Source organism: Lolium rigidum, chromosome 3 (genome assembly GCF_022539505.1).
Source record: "Lolium rigidum isolate FL_2022 chromosome 3, APGP_CSIRO_Lrig_0.1, whole genome shotgun sequence".
In the NCBI taxonomy this organism is placed as follows: domain Eukaryota; kingdom Viridiplantae; phylum Streptophyta; class Magnoliopsida; order Poales; family Poaceae; genus Lolium; species Lolium rigidum.
Window position 1 is genome coordinate 407,923,757 of NC_061510.1, and position 6,298 is coordinate 407,930,054.

At 48.4% G+C, this 6,298-nt stretch overlaps 1 pseudogene; it reads right to left on the bottom strand.

Moving 5' to 3' along the window:
* Nucleotides 1-1,447: 1,447 nt before the first annotated feature.
* LOC124702233 lies at nucleotides 1,448-4,711 on the bottom strand (annotated as a pseudogene).
* Between the last annotated feature and the right edge of the window lie 1,587 nt (nucleotides 4,712-6,298).

Consider the following 6,298-nt stretch of genomic DNA (forward strand, 5'->3'; position numbering starts at 1 on the left):
TGCCACCGGGGATTCCTCCGCTGCTCCGGCGTGAGCTCGAAGTAGTAGTGGTTCGTGATGGCCATCTCGCGCGCCACACCTAGAGGGACAGGAGGGACCGGTACCCCTCCGACGCTCGGCAACCAGCCGGTAGGGACGCGGTAGCCCGGCGGGCGAGGGGTAGTTCGACGCGCAAAGCGCCTCCGCCTCCCGGAGGGTTAGAGATACGATGGAAGCCATGTGACCTGGTGATGAGGTTTGCGAGATATGAGTCTAGATGTGATATGTAAATGGAGGCCAAGCCAACATATATATAGTGAAAAAATGGCGGGAGGACGGAGGCGGGAAGCGGTGGAAAGCGCGGGAAGAAAAATAGGCGGGAACGCAGTGGCGCCAAAAACTGTCGGTGGGATAAGGACGTGTGGGTAACCTTTAGTCCCGGCTGGTGGGTACAACCGGGAGTAAAGATCATTTTTTTGTCATATCTAACAAAAGTGTCGATGGGATAAAGACGTGTGGGTAACCTTTAGTCCCGGCTGGTGGGTACAACCGGGACGAAAGATCCTTTTTTGTCATCTAACAAAACTGTCGGTGGGATAAAGACGTGTGGGTAACCTTTAGTCCCGGCTGGTGGGTACAACCGGGACTAAAGATCCTTTTTTTGTCATCTAACAAAACTGTCGGTGGGATAAGGACGTGTGGGTAACCTTTAGTCCCGGCTGGTGGGTACAACCGGGACTAAAGATGTCGGCAGGATAAGAACGCATGGGTGGACGCACTGCTCGATGAGATAAAGCATGTAGCGCACGACGCCCTGTCGAGTAGAAGCGGTGCTTGTGCCTATAAAAGGAGCATCGATACGGCTTGCCAAGCGGATCAACAAGCCAAGCGAGAGATTCATTCCCATGGATTGGAAAATCTCCGTGGCGCAGCTTCTCGAAGATGTTGTTGGTGCACACGCCCTACGGCATCTTCGGAAGCTGCGCCTCGGAATTTTTCCCTGCAAGCCCGTGAACGACTACATATCCTCTAACGGTGTTGGGGAAAGGGTTGGGAAATCTCCCGTGGCGCAACTTCTCGAAGATGTCGTTGGTGCACAAGCCTTACGGCATCTTCGGAAGTTGCTCCTCGGAATTTTTCCTGCAAGCCCACGAACGACTACATCTCCTCTAATAGTGTTGGGGAAAGGGTTGGGAAATCTCCCGTGGCGCGGTTTCTCGAAGATGTTGTTGGTGCACATGCCCTACGGCATCTTCGGAAGCTGCGCCTCGGAATTTTTCCCCTGCAAACCCGTGAACGACTACATCTCCTCTATATATATGGTACAAAAAGCCAACCACATCTCCACTTTTCATATCTTACATACGGTTAAATGATTACACAAAAATAAATGGGAAATTGATTGCCATGTTGAGATACTCATTTGTGCCATGGAGCATCTTCATCATTTAATCTTCTTCGGCCTTAACCATGGAGCATCTTCATCATTTAACTTGATGCTTGGATCAATATTCACTCTGAAGGGTGGAATTTCATCAAACTTATTATAATCTTCGACATGTCTGTCTTGTCCTCCACTCCCACGATGTTTCTTTTTCCAGAAAGAACTATGTGGCGCTTTGGCTCATCGTTTGATGTATTTGTTTCCTTATGTTTCCTTTTTCTTGGTTTGCTAGACATATCCTTCACATAGAAAACTTGGGCCACATCCTTGGCTAGGACGAATGGTTCGTCTCTATACCCAAGATTGTTGAGATCCACTGTTGTCATTCCATACAACTTGTCTACCTGAACCCCGCCTCCTGTTTTGTTGACCCATTTGCACCTAAACAAAGGGACCTTAAAAGAAGGTCCATACTCAAGTTCCCAGATATCCTCTATGTAACCATAATATGTGTCATTTGGGCCTTCATTCATTACTGCATCAAAGCGGACACCACTGTTTTGGTTGGTGCTCTTTTTATCTTGGGCGATCGTGTAAAATGTATTCCCATTTATCTCGTACCCTTGGAAAGTCACTACAGTCGAAGATGGTGTCTGGGCCAGCAAGTACAGCTGATCTTCAATATCTTTGTTATTCGGGAGATGTTTTTGCAACCAACCGCCGAAAGTCGACATGTGTTCACGTCTAATCCAATCGTTCGACCGCCCGGGTTCCGGGAGCGTAGAAAGTTCTTGTGGTCACCGATATACGGAGCCACCATGGTGGAACTTTGTAGAACTGTGTAGTGTGCTTGAGTCAAAGAAATCCCGTCCCTACATATCATTGATTTCCTTCCTAGCGTGCCTTTTCCACTTAGTCTCCCTTCATGCCGCGATTCAGGAACACCAATCGGCTTAAGGTCGGGAATAAAGTCAACACGGAATTCAATGACCTCCTCTCGTTCCATAGCCCTTGGAGATGCTTCCTTACGGCCTAGCACGGTTATGAACATATTTCTTCAAGACTCCCATGAACCTCTCGAAGGGGAACATATTGTGTAGAAACACGGGACCGAGAATGGAAATCTCATCGACCGGGTGAACGAGGAGATGTGTCATAATATTGAAGAAGGATGGTGGGAACACCAGCTCAAAACTAACGAGACATTGGACCACATCATTCCGCAACCTCGGTAGAATTTCTGGGTTTATTACCTTCGAGAAATTGCATTGAGGAATGCACATAGCTTCACAATGGGCGATCGAACATTTTCCGGTAGAAGCCCCCTCAATGCAATCGGAAGCAAGCTGTGTCATTATCACGTGACAGTCATGAGACTTCAGGTTCTGGAATGTTTTCTTCTCCATATTTATTATTCCCTTTATATTGGAGGAGAAGCCAGACGGGACCTTGATACTGCTAAGACATTCAAAAAATATTTCCTTCTCTGCTTTTGTAAGAGCGTAGGTGGATAAATGACGTCCTTTAACTCTCTCATGCAGATTTTTGGGGTCTTTCCAACGTTGCTTGGTCCTCCCGTGCTTCGGTGTATCTTTTGTCTTCCCGTACACGCCCGGAAAGCCTAGCGAGGTTCACGCAAAGATTCTTCGTCACGTGCATCACATCGATTGAAGAGCGGACTTCTAAGACTTTCCAATATTCTAGCTCCCAAAAAATAGATTTCTTCTTCCACATGGGCGCGTGTCCGGCGGCGTCATTCGGAACGGACCGTCCGCCAGGACCCTTTCCAAATATTACATCTAGATCCTTGACCATACCAAATATATCAACACCATCACGATGGGGAGGCTTCCTCCGGTGATCAGCCTCACCGTCGTAATGCTTTCCTTTCTTTCTTACGGGATGGGTAATCCTAAGAAATCGACGATGCCCCGTGTACACGACCTTCCGACCTTTTTCCAAATAATCACCTTCGAGCTCATGTAAACAGTGTGTGCATGCATTGTATCCCTTGTTTGACTGTCCCGAAATGTTACCAAGAGCAGGCCAGTCATTGATGGTTACGAAAAGCATCGCTCTTAGGTCAAATTCCTCCTGCTTGTGCTCGTCCCACACACGTACACCTGCTAGGGACCACAGCTGTAGAAGTTCTTCGACTAATGGCTTCAGGTACACATCAATGTCGTTCCCGGGTTGCTTCGGGCCTTGTATGAGCACTGGCATCATAATGAACTTCCGCTTCATGCACAACCAAGGAGAAAGGTTATATATACAAAGAGTCACAGGCCAGGTGCTATGGCTGCAGCTCTGCTCTCCAAAAGGATTCATGCCATCTGTACTTAGACCAAACCTTAAGTTCCTTGCATCCTGTGCAAAGTTTGGGAACTCTCTATCGATTTTTCTCCATTGGGATCCATCGGCGGGGTGCCTCAACATCACGTCTTTCTTACGGTCTTCTTTGTGCCATCGCAACAACCTAGCGTGCTCTTTATTCCTGAACAAGCGTTTCAGCCGTGGTATTATAGGAGCATACCACATAACCTTGGCAGGAACCCTCTTCTTGGGGCGCTCGCCCTCAACATCACCTGGGTCATCTCGTCTGATCTTATACCGCAATGCAGTGCACACCGGACATGCATCCAAATTCTCGTACTCACCGCGGTAGAGGATGCAGTCATTAATGCATGCATGTATCTTTTGCACATCTAATCCTAGAGGGCAGACAATCTTCTTCGCTTCGTACGTATCGGCGGGCAATTCGTTACCCCTTGGAAGCTTCCTCTTAATTATTGTCGGCAACTTTCCAAATCCTGAGTCGGTGACACCGTTCTCCGCCTTCCATTGCAACAATTCCGAGTGTGCTGCCTAGCTTTTTATGGCCATCTTCGCAAGTTGGGTATAACAATTTGTTGTGATCTTCTATCATCTTGTCGAAGGCCAACCTTTCCTTTTCAGTTTCACATTCTCTCCTTGCATCAGCAATGGCCCGGCCAAGATCATCATCAGCAGGCTCATCTGGTGCCTCCTTCTACTTCATTGTCTTCATTGCCTTCTGCAGTATCATCGTATTCAGGGAAATTGGGATAACCGTCATCATCCTCTTCCTCTTCTTCATTGTCTTCCATCATAACCCCTCTTTCTCCGTGCTTGGTCCAACAATAGTAACTCGGGCATGAAACCGGATCGCAGAAGGTGGCTGTGAATGAGACTCGAGTGAGCGTAATTTACCATATTCTTGCAGTCCACACATGGACAATACATGAAGCCACCATGTTTGTTTGCCTCCGCCACGGCCATAAAATTATCCAGGCCCGCGGTGAACTCGTCAAACCGTCGGTCAATGTACATCCATTGCCGATTCATCTGCATGATATAATTAAGCTGATCAAAACCATTACAGAACATCACGATGTATATATACACATGCATTTTATCAATTGCAGATGAAAAGGATAAAGTCGTTAACCTCGATGAAGAAGAAAAAAGCAAGTTAAGTGTGGCTTGATTTGTGTAAACTCAAGTGGAAAATCCTCTTAAGCATTTCATCGAACACCTCTTGTGCATGTGAAGAAGAGAGGAGAGCAATACACCCTCTTGTGAAGATAGTGAAAAAATGGCTAAGTGTGGCTCACACTTGGGCAGGGGCAAGGTTATATAGCCGAGAGGGGGCCTTTGGACCCGGTTTGTCATACAAACCGGGACTAAAGGGTTCCCCAGGCTGACACGGCCTAGCGCGCCTGCGGGTGGACCCTTTGGACCCGGTTTGTATGACAACCGGGTCCAAAGGCCGCTACGAGACAGGCGCCAGCGGGTGGGGTCGTCCTGGGCAGAAACGAACCGGGTCCAATGGGGGCATTGGACCCGGTTTGGTTCAGCAGTGGGTCATTTGCTTGGGACCAAAGGCCTCTTCTCCACTAGTGACACTAGTATTAGTTTGCGAGTACTTTAAAGTACTCATGGCTTTGTCCCTGGCTATTCAAATGGCCAGACTATGAAGAAGAGCAGCGGTATCAGGATGATGGACAGCAGGAAGTCTATGATAACTAGGATCGTCTCCTAACGTCAAGCGTTGCCTGTGGAATAGATGGACTACTACTACGTATTTCCGCTATGTGTTTTGTAATTGATCCTTAGATCAACTGTTGTATTAAGACCGGATCATGTGATCCTTTGATGTAAGACTATTATGGTTTGTAATGAATGATGTGCTGTGATATGAATTTATTATTGTCTCGCAAAAATAATCTTCCTGGGATTACGATGTATGGCATTATAGGCATCTGAATTTAAAAATCTGGGTGTTGACAAGATCCATGGGCAACCGCGCCCTGGAGAGGAGAGGGAGGCCTGCCATCCCCCGCCGGCGGCCGGAGGCCAGACGAGGAGGTCGTTGTAGACGTTGTTCTTGTAGCAGATCTTGAAGGTGGGAGCGACGGGGCTCCTAAGAAGGCTGGTGTAAACCCTGGTGGGATGGATGGAGGTGGAGGAGGGGGGTGTAGAGCTGCAGAGGTAGGGCTAGGGCGGCCGCCGGAGCAGGAGGGCGGCGGTGGTGGCGGCGCACCGCCGCGTCGCGCGGCCGCATCGCAGGAGCGCCTTGCTCTAACGGTCATGACACTCTCAGATCGAGCGGTATTCTCCAAAATTTTAAGAAAATAGGTCATGATGATTTTCTTTGATATAAGCAAAAAAGAATAACATTTAAAGAACATTGTTATACACCTTCCGCATTACACATATAGTGTAAATTATATTGGGAGAACGCTGCCGCGTAGTAGCATCTGGTTTGGGAGGACGCGGAACAATTTAGTCAGGCCGGGGCAGACCAGCGGACCGAACCGTGGAGCGAGAGGAGGGGACGGAGGGAGATCGAAGAGGCCCTGGCCCTTCGAGGGTGCGACCGTGCGAGTAGGGGACTTGGGGTGGTTTGGATCTGAG